At 39.0% G+C, this 11,472-nt stretch overlaps 1 long non-coding RNA gene across 1 annotated transcript; it reads left to right on the top strand.

Annotated features, from left to right (window-relative positions):
* The first annotated feature begins 884 nt into the window (after positions 1-884).
* Positions 885-10,531, top strand: LOC141377986 (uncharacterized). The gene is made up of 3 exons (XR_012391223.1): positions 885-1,043; positions 1,286-1,406; positions 10,176-10,531. It is a non-coding gene; the product is annotated as an uncharacterized lncRNA (long non-coding RNA).
* The last annotated feature ends 941 nt before the right edge of the window (positions 10,532-11,472 follow it).

Genomic DNA, 11,472 nt, shown 5'->3' on the forward strand with positions numbered 1-11,472 from the left:
AAAACTCCGCACAGAAATGTCGCCTGGTTTGGAAAAGAAATAAACCAGGGGTATTCTTGCTGTGAGGCAACAGCGCTAATCGCTGGCCACCGTGTTGCCCGTTTGAAAGGAGGGAAAGTAGGGTTGATTGGGGGGTTTCTTCAAGACGAAGATATTGAGATGAGAAAAGTCTGGTTATTTATAGTTAGTTAAGGATCGTCTGATAGGATAATTAGTCACTAGCTAAAGTTGGAACAGCCGTGAACAATCATAAGCACGTGATCCTCTCGAATTTTTTTTATAAATAAACTTCACTTAGTATTATTTTTAAATATTAATAATATTGTTTTATATATATATATATATATATATATATATATATATATATATATATATATATATATATATATATATATATATATAATTTTTTTTTTCTAAATGAGGATATTTGTTAGGTGCAAGAGTCAAAATCAACAGAATAAATATTATACAAAAAAACATACATTTTCTGAAACCTGTATTCAGAGAACACATGAACACTACCACAACCATCTACCATCCTCACATTCACATACAACAGCACACAAGATAAGCAGCCTTAAGTACAATCATGTGTGCACGACTGCTCTGAGGTTAGACACGGTAGTGATGGGAAGTTCAGATTTTTAACGCGGATGTTAGGACTCAACATTATGCAGTCAGCAATAGTCATTTCAGTCAGTTAAAACATCACTATGATCTAAAACATGTCTTACAGTAAAGATGTCCAACCCAACTGAGTCATTATTCACTTATTTAAATCCCAGTACGATTGTCTGTTATGAAATAAACTTACGTTTTTCACCAGAACCTCTCATTTAAGCCTTCGGTTCACCCGCGCTGCATTTGTTCAAGTTTAGTTCAGTCACACAGCGGGCTGTACTGTTGTGTTTGGTTCACTGAATCACGCATGCGCAGTATTATCGGTTCACCGCTTCTCAATGTAACGTTCGTTTTCTAATAACTGAATAAGAGTATAAATTGGACTATTTTGAGTCAGAGGGGGGTATTAAGCTTGTTAAAAAGTAAGTAGTTTTTGGATAAGTGCTTACTGGTGACGCGAATCGTTTCAAATGATTCAGTTCGATTTGGTGAACTGGTTCAACCGGTTCACTTAGAAGATCCGTTTGAAAAAGATTCGTTCGCGATCGCGATACAGAAATAAAACCCATTAGTGGGCACAAATATGTTAAAGTAATAGTTGAAAGTGTCTGTATTTAATGCTGTCACCGTGCTGCTGTCATGTCCACTCGTTGTTTTGTCGCAGGAGCAATAGCGAGGAGGAGAATCGGCTCGATCTGGCCAACAGCAGCAGGACTACAGACTCTGAGGTGCGAAAGGGTCAAACACCTGCAGCGCGAATCAGATTTACTTCTGAAAGGCTTACAGTAAGATTATGTATTAAATACTTTCACAAATACCAAAACGAAGGAGGCTGTTGCTATAATTTTAGATAGTTTCAGTTAGTTTTGTATGTACACAATTTCAGTTAGTTCTAGTTATTTTTAGAAAAAAAATCTCGTTTTTATTTTTATTTCAGTTATCGACAATTATTTCACATTTTTAGTTTTCGTTTATTCGTTCGATTTTGTTAACTATAATAACCTTGTCTCAGACAACAAATATATGCACATGAATGATGAATCCATGGATTTTAGATGGCCTTGCCTTAATTGATCATGGTCATCATTTTATTTTTATAGTATGGTAAAATAATGTAGTGTAAGTAAATGCAGCATGGTAAAGAAGCTTTAAATGATCAGATTGACTTTTCCAATTAAAACTCTATGAGCCAGATTTACTAAACAAGACAAATTAGCACTGGAGTGCAATCCAAGTCTATTGAATATACAAGATGTGTCACTAGTACAGTTTTTAATGGGGAAAAATGTAACAATAGGGCCAATCTAGTGAATGAAGTTTATCTTCAAACAAAGAAGCCAATAATTCATTCATTCATTCATTTTCTTGTCGGCTTAGTCCCTTTATTAATCTGGGGTCTCCACAGCGGAATGAACCGCCAACTTATCCAGCAAGTTTTCACGCAGCGGATGCCCTTCCAGCTGCAACCCATCTCAGGGAAACATCCACACACACATTCACACACACACTCATACACTACGTACAATTTAGCCTACCCAATTCACCTGTACCGCATGTCTTTGGACTGTGGGGGAAACCGGAGCACCCGGAGGAAACCCACTTGAAGGCAGGGAGAACATGCAAACCTAGAAGCCAATCATTGATTGCTAAAAACATTAGCATTTTGCAAAAAAAAAAAAAACTTTTGCTTTAAACCTTTTGTCAAAAACATTAGCAATCTAGAAGACTTTTTTATTTTCTAAGAGGGGAAGTTACACTGAATGTTATCCTGGTTCTGGATTACTGGGGTGTACTAAAGTGCAGTTGCTGCTTGTTCATTTCATTAGAACTTCAAATACAAGGTAGAGATATTGGTGCACCTATTGATTTTGGATGAGGTCAGGTTAACAGCAAATGGTATTATTATCTGTCTCACTTTCTGGTATTAATGTCATTTTTAGGTTTAATCCCACCAGCCTGCTTCAAGAAAAGTTGTGAGCAAGATTGATGATAGATAGGACGACATTTTGAACAATGCTGCCGGTCAATATCGCAGAGCGATGTTACTTGGCTACTTTCCTATTGAGAATGGCCAGCAAAATTGGATAGGAGAAAAAATGGATCCGGTTACTGCAATTAGTTGCCTTGTATCTCACCTAGTGGACCACTGAAGGCGTCATTGCCTGGTAACATTGCTCTATAAGTTGCATCTCGTTTTTTCATTCATGCATAACTACAATCTATAATTGAGTAGCTCAATATCAGGTCCCTCATGTAAAATAATAAAGTCTTCACAGAAAGCATTCACATCTTCCTAAAAGTGCAGGTATAGACATTGGTGGGTGTTTTTAAAGTCAGAAAACTAACCCAATAAGTAAATTTTAATTGTTTGTGCAGTGATTTGGATTGAATGTTGTCAATAACGGATTTCTAGAGTGAACTGACCCGCGTGAGCAAAAGCACAATTAGGCCTACCCACAGGATACATTTCCAACATAGGCTTATTCTAAAAACGCACCCCTATACAGACTTCTGGAGATCGCAAATTATGTAGCCAGGGGTACATATGGCTGCATTTCGTCTTTAAAACGAATGCTACGGGGTGGTATGATAACGATCCTTTTCTTGCCTCCAGGGGTCCGTTCTTCGTACGTGGATTACTCAATTAGCTGGATTTGGATATTGATGATTTGACACGATCCAGGATTGCTTCGTTCTTCAAAGCTGATCCGAGAGTTGTTGTCATGGCAACAGTTCTGCTAGGTCAAACCTGATCGGGAGCAGGTTCAAGTCATATAAACAGGATTAGATCGGCTCAGTTCAAGCAAAGATACAGAAAGTATGTTCTGAATTCTGATATTTTCTTACAGTAGTAGTTATATCCACTTAGGAAAATGGTACATATTTTTTAACTATATATATAAAGTTATAGCCATTAATAAAATAAATAAAGTTATACATATTAATAAAACGTATGCAATCTGCAACCTCGAAATGAAAGTACAAAGACTGCCACCTGGTGGTGCAAAGAGAAAACTTATTGATATGAACTTTTTAGATCGCTTTAGTACAAATTGTGCATAATAGAAATGCACAATATGTGACTTTTTTTAAAGCAATAATACATTTCAGCAGTCATAAACATGTTTTGACAGTTAATATGCCGGTGATTTGATGCTTCACAAAAGTTGCAGACGCCTTTACCAATATGAAAATGCTTTTGTAAACAACCAGTTATTCTTTACACCGATTAAAAAACAGCTACTATAATATAGACAATATTTTCTAAATGTAGAACTAAATACATTGATTTGCATTGAAATACACGATGATACACTTGACACAAGAAAGTGTAAAGCCTGCAGCTCACAACAAATGTGGAAGGTTATTGCGTGTCATATTTAACAAGCCGTTTACTGCTAATTTGATGTAATTTTGCTCACATGGATAATTGAATATTAATCAGATGATGTCATTACGCTGCTGTGCCGTCAGCCAATCGTTGCATTGCTGATCATGATTTCGAGGATCGATAGATCTGACCTTCACAACACACGCAGCGATCTCAGATCAGTTTATCCAGACATTCTAATCTGATTCGCGAACTTGTTTGAAGAACCAAATTAGCGAGAGATCAGTTATCAAGATTAAAAGATCCAGGATCTGCCAAATCATCTTAGATCATTTAAGCGGGGTACGAAGAACGGACCCCAGCTGTTGCTTACCTCCATGTGGACAGCATTACCACTGTTACTAGTTTGTCCGGTGGCTTGTCACATACGTTGGAGGATTTGAGACATAGAGTGGAGTTGACAGTGACAATGGGGTTCCAGTTTAGCAAGGAATTTTTCCTGAAAGCAGGTTAAACAAAAACAAAAGCCAAAAATAAAACAAACAAGTGAATAACAGGGTGAGAATGTGGTAAAACCTGAAATGTGGTACAAATCAGGCGGCCGCCAGGGCTTTTCTTTTTCTGGATTGCTTTTGAAAACACTGTTGGTTGTGTTTAGGGAAGTGGGTGGCGATGGTCAATCTGTGTTTTTGAAAACACAATCGGTTGGGTTTAGGGAGGGGGTGGGTGAGGGTATCAATCGGTCAGGCAGTCAGTCAGTCAACAGCGGCCTCTGCTGGATGTAAGTGAGAACAGCAGATGCGAATGGCACACGTGAGAGAAATTTGAGATCTTAAAAAGGAGTACACATCGGCCTCTGGTAGATTCGCGAAAACAAAAACTTCAAAAAACATAGCTCCTGGGATGTATTTGGTACTCTCCGGAGATGTATATAGGGGTATGTTTTCAGAATGAGCCAAGGTTGTACGTTTTCTACTTGCATGCACATTAGTTTTACATGTCATAAGATAAGTTTACCGTTAAGGCTTAAAATTACAGGAATGTTGTTCCAGGATCAACATAGGCGGAAGACGATGTTTATAATGCATGCCAGTGCAGATTTATGACGCATGTCATTTGAAAACGATGCAAAAAAATTGGATTTGCACAACATTTGCCTGCACATAGCCAATTGTAGATGGATAGTTATACTGGCGAAGCAGTGGCGCAGTAGGTAGTGCTGTCGCCTTACAGCAAGGAGGTCACTGAGTTGCTGGTTCGAGCCTTGGCTCAGTAGGCGTTTCTGTGTGGAGTTTGCATGTTCTCTTTGCATTAGCGTGGGTTTCCTCTGGGTGCTCCGGTTTCCCCCACAGTCCAAAGACATACGGTACAGGTGAATTGGGTTGGGTAAATTGTCCGTAGTGTATGAGTGTGTGTGTGAATGTGTGTGGCTTGTGGCTGGAAGGGCATCCGCTGTGTAAAAACTTGCTGGATAAGTTGGCGGTTCATTCCACTGTGGTGACCTCAGATTAATAAAGTTCCTAAGCCGACAAGAAAATGAATGAGTTTCTTATGCGTTTTTGCAGCTGACCAACAGATGTCAGTATTCTTGTGTACGTGCAGCCGTTTTGTTTCAAGACAGCTTACCTTATTGACAGTGTACATCTCTTGGTATTAGATGCATACTATACTCATATGTGATTCCAAAACATTGACAATAACGTTAAAAGGTCAGTGCTTTTGGTTAGGGAATTTGGCCTTTAAATCAACACACAGTTTTCCCAGTACTGGGTTGCGGCTGGAGGGGCATTCATTCATTCATTCATTCATTCATTTTCTTGTCGGCTTAGTCCCTTTATTAATCCAGGGTCGCCACAGCGGAATGAACCGCCAACTTATCCAGTAAATTTTTACGCAGTGGATGCCCTTCCAGCCGCAGCCCATCTCTGGGAAACATCCACACACACATTCACACACACACTCATACACTACGGACAATTTAGCCCACCCAATTCACCTGTACCGCATGTCTTTGGACTATGGGGGAAACCGGAGCACCCGGAGGAAACCCACGCGAAGGCAGGGAGAACATGCAAACTCCACACAGAAACGGCAACTGAGCCGAGGTTCGAACCATCGACCCAGCGACCTTCTTGCTGTAAGGCAACAGCACTACCTACTGCGCCACTGCCTCGCCGCTGGAAGGGCATCCACTGCATAAAACATCTGCTGGAGTAGTTGGCGGTTCATTCCGCCGTGGTAACCGCTGATAAATAAGGGACTGAGCCAAAGAAAAATTAATGAATGAATGAACATTTAGTGTTTTTTTGCTACTAATTTAGATGAGCAAGTCTCTTACAGTCCTTTGCCTGAGGACGGCAACAAAAAAAAGTGGCAGGAATAAATGTTAACAGGTGTGTAAGCAGTTACAATGACTAAACCACAGCATCTGCAAAAGAGGCAAGATGTTAATCAGAGGCGGAGAAGTTAATATCAAACAATATCATTGCTAAAAATAAAGTCCACAAGCTTGCATTCACACACATCTCATATATACTCTTTATTTGTTGAGGCTATGAACTAGTCAGTCTCCAGACGTCATCCACTTGTCAACAGTAATGATTTAATTAGTAATTAGGACACCGTTTCAGTGGTCAACCCAGTACAGTCTTCCTGAAGTAGTCATCCCTGGAGTCAGCAACCGGTCCGTACAGGATCCCGAGCCATTACTGGGTGTTTGTATTTATGAGAACTCGTCCAGTAGACACCCATGGGGTCCCGGTAAAGGACAAGAGGAGCCCATTTCAGCACAGACAGCTTCTATTGGCTTTAAAGGTTATAGCTCACCCAATTGGTCTCAGGCTGGCAGTGTCACTTGCATTATGACTTCATCACCCTGGGAAAAGAGGATGAGAGGAAAGAAAAACAGTTGCTAGCCATCCGTCAATGTCCGTCTCAAATTACCGCTCGACCAATCACTGCTAAAGATCAATAAGGAGCCAGTCGGGGAGGAGCGCGAGATGTAGCCAGCGGGGGATAGTAGAATAACTGATCAATACAGGAGGATGGATTTTGTCATCTTGGAAATGCACTGTCAGAGAGAGAGTGCTTCACTATGACACTTCAACCAACATTACAGACACCCTAAAAGACCCCGATGGCGCATCAAAATGTTATGCTTTAGACGTCCAGAGAACATCTCTTCTGCGAGCCGCAGCACTGCTTTTGCTTCAAAAACTGTCCGCTGCTCATCCAAACTTAAAGGGAAGATCTATTAAGCAAGAATCACTTTTATAACGGGTTTAAACACAGTTGTGTGGCAGCAGTGTGTGAATATAGCCAAAAATGAGTAACGCAAAAGCCTCACAGGAAGAAGGTCGCTGGTTTGGGCCTTGGCTGGGCCAGTTGGCGTTTGCATGTTCTTCCCGTGTTGGCATGGGTTTCCTCAGGGTGCTCCGGTTTCCCCCATAAAGTGCGGTATAGGGGAATTGGGTAAGCTAAAATTGGATGTAGTGAATGAGTGTGTATGGATGCTTCCCAGTGATGGGTTGCAGGTGTAAGGGCATCCACTGTGTAAAACATATGCTGGATAAGTTGGTGCCACTGTGATGACCCCAGATTAATAAAATGACTAAGCTGAAAATATATATATATATATATATATATTGAGTTGAAACCAGAAGTTTTTTACCTACACCCTATAAACAGGATCATAACCATTTAAAAATGTCTGATGGTAAATCATACTAAACATTTACTATTTTAGGTCCATTAGGATTACCTTAATGATTTACATTTGCTAAATGGCAGAATAATGAGAGAATTTTTTTTTTTTAGAATTTATTTATTAATTTCTAGACAGTCAAAAGTTTACAAAAATTTCCTCAGTATTTTTTAGCTTTGCTTTTAAACTGTATATCTTTAGTCAGATGTTTTGGCTCTCCTTCCACAAGCTTCTCACAATAGTTTGCAGGAATTTTGGCCCATTCCTCCTGACAGAATTGGTGAAACTGAGTCAGATTTGTAGGCTGTCTTGCTCGCACAAGCTTTTTCAACTCTGCCCACAAATTTTTTATAGGATTGAGATCAGGGCTTTGTGATGGCCACTGCAAAACATTCCCTCTGTTCTCCTTAAAGCACATTTGAACTTATTTGGCAGTATGCTTAGGGTCATGGTCTGTTTGGAAGACCCATTTGTGGCCAAGTTTTAATTCCCTGGCTGATGTCTTCAGATGTTGCTTCAGTATTTCTCCATAATGTTCTTTCTTCATGATGCCATCTCTGCTGTGAAGTGGACCAGTCCCTCCTGCAGCAAAACAGCCCCACAACATGATGCTGCCGCCCCCATACTGCACAGTTGGGATGGTGTTCCTAAGCTTGTAAGCTTTCCCCTTTGTCCTCCAAATGTAACACTGGTCATTATGGCCAAACAGTTTAATCTTAGTTCCATCGGAGCACAGGACATGTCTCCAAACATGAGTCTTTTCCCAGTGTAATTTAGCTAATTGTAATCTGGCTTTGTTGTTGATTCTGGCTTGTTGATTTTCTCATGTTGTCACACAAGGAAGCAGTGTGTTTGAGCTTTTCCTTAAATACTATTTTACAGTTGTGCCTCCAATTAACTCAAATGTTGTCAATTAGCCAATCAGAAACTTCCAAAACCATTCCAAAATCATCTGAGCTTTTTCAGAGGCGAAATAATCGTATTGCATGTAAACTTGACTTTCAAGAAAAGTTTCTCAGAAAATATCTCATAATATATATCATAAATGGTATATCTATATATATATATATATATATATACAACAGTTCTGCCGTGACATATTTAAGTAATATCAGCAACCGTACAGCCTCTTTACCCTTTGTGTATTCCTCTGCCCACATACAGCCAGCAAAAAGCAGACACTACAGATCTAAAGTTTAAAAGATGCTTGCTCAGCTGTTTAACTGTCAGCTTATGATTTGAATCCAAAGTGGAAGAAAGTAGTTCCTCATACAAAAGGGTTTTTGAGACTCTCCATGTTTGATTTTGTTTTTATATACACAATTATGCCGTCAAACTGTTGAATATACACAATATCACACTCGTAGCAGTGCGATATTGCTGTATATCGGCACTGGTGGGGGCACTAACGCATATACAGCCATATCGCACTGCTACTCGTGTGATATTGCTCAAATGTATATACACACACACACACACACACACATATATATATATATATATATATATATATATATATATATATATATATATATATATATATATATATATATACATATATATAATTTATTATTTATTTTTTATGCAAAAATAATATAAGGAATATAAATAGGATTCAAATCTTTATTTTGTAATTATTTTACTATTATTAAGACAGGTGTACAGGTTACAAAAAAAATCATCTTGATATGATTGGCACATACTGTATTTTACATTTCTGCATGAACTTTCAGTTTAACCTACTTGAACGATTGTTGTAAATCTATTTAAATTCACACCGCAAAAAAAAAAGAGAAAATAAATAAAAAATAAGACACCAAAGTTCAAAATGTCTTGAAATTTGTCTGGAATAAGTGTGCTGCGTGGCCAAGAGCGCTGGCCTCCGTGTGAAGTGTAATATCGCATGATCAGAGCGGCTCAAATTGAAAACAAGACCTCCGTGACCGCCTGATTACTTTTACAGCAAAACTTTTATTTCTCCTGCTGCTTCGTTGTCAGTTCTTCTCATTCATATATGCATTCCGGGGCTTTATTTTGTGCGGAAGAGGTGACTTGTCCTGAGGCGTCTTATTATTTCAGGAAATTTCAGTGATTTAAAGTGTAACATTTCCAGACTCCAAGGTCAGATCTGCGTTCTCCCCTCCTCCTCTTTCCTTTCTCCCGGCCAATCGATTGTTTCTAAAGAGCTCAAACGGCATGTGTCCACCCTGGAGTCTTTCAGAAAACGCTGGTGGGGACGCAGGCGGAGGAGAAACCGCTCTCCCACTTTTTCCTGAATCCGAGCGCTGACCTCAGAGTCAGGGTGAGCGGGTGTATTGGCACGGGTACAAGACCGCTAAGCCCCCATGCAAAAACTGCCCTGGCTCTCGCACCATGCGCTCTGCCCCCCCACTGGTGTCTTTGCCAGCTGCCGAGTTGAAAAGTTTTCCCGGAGATGGATGCAAATTTTCGGAGCTCTGTTTATTAAAGTCTGATTACAGGATTGGATGCGGTCTAACTGACTCTTTCATGTTTCCACAGCGCCGAGTGTTTGTTGGAAACCACAACAGGTCAAGCGACTGACTCTCTGCAACCTTTACAAATGCACCAAAGCAAGCCGCGGTCAAAATGCATAATGCAAGACCGTACAACAAACAGAGTGGTTAAGTGTGAGTGGACGTTTGCTTTAGACTATGGTGATCCTCGCTCTTTGATAACTTGTGCTGGATCAACTCCTCATCGGCGCATCTGAGCAAAAGGCAATTGTTTGTAAATTGAGATGGAAGCGTTATTTAAAACTTACATAAAAATACAAAGCTATTGATGTTGACATTGTTAGGATAGGGCAACCCAATATTAAAGACTGAAATATAAGAGTAATAAATACATCGTCATGCATTTCTTGGCCCCTTTATTCACACTTTTATTTGCTTCCGGTGATAGTTTGTTCAGTAGACAATCGGAAAAAAAATTTATAGCTTAAAGTGGCTAATAATTTTGACCTAAAAAGGCTTCTAAAAAATTAAAAGCTGCTTTTATTCTATCTAAAATAAAACAAATAAGACTTTTTCCATAAGAAAAAATATTATCAGACATACTGTGAAATTTTTCTTGCTCTTTTAAACATCATTTGGTAAATATTTAAAAAAGAAATTAAATTAAATTAAATTCAGCTATATTTGTATAGCGCTTTTACAATGTAGATTGTGTCAAAGCAGCTTCACATAAATGGTCATAGTAAGTTGGAACAGTGTAGTTCAGTTTTTTAGTGTCTGAGTTCAGTTCAGTTTAGCTCAGTTCAGTGTGGTTTAATAATCATTACTGAGAGTCCAAACACTGAAGAGCAAATCCATTGATGCATAGCTCTACCGATCCCAAACCATGCAAGCTAGAGGCGACAGCGGAGAGGGGAAAAAAACTTCATGGATTGGCGAAAGTAAAGAAAAAAAATCTTGAGAGAAACCAGTCTCAGTTGGGCACAAGGGGGGCTAATAATTCTGACTTCAACTGTATGTGATTTATTGGCTTTATCCTCCTGAGACCCAAAGACATTTTTTTAATTTGTTTTTAAAACATCCTACATCCTTTGAGTTAAAAAAAAATCTACAATTTAGAGTTTTTACGTTTTGTTTTTATTTTTAATTTTACAGCATGTCCATTGTAGTGGACCACAGGACCATTTTAGTTCGAAACAGACAACAAAACAGTATAGATATGGCTGTAAAGGGATATTAATCCAATATTATTGTAAACAAACAAAACAAAAGCCGGTTTTTCTTTTTGTAATAAAATTCCTGAAACAGTTTAGTCTAAAAGAGGGCCAGATTAAAAAAAAGAA

This window comes from Danio rerio, chromosome 15 (genome assembly GCF_049306965.1).
Source record: "Danio rerio strain Tuebingen ecotype United States chromosome 15, GRCz12tu, whole genome shotgun sequence".
In the NCBI taxonomy this organism is placed as follows: domain Eukaryota; kingdom Metazoa; phylum Chordata; class Actinopteri; order Cypriniformes; family Danionidae; genus Danio; species Danio rerio.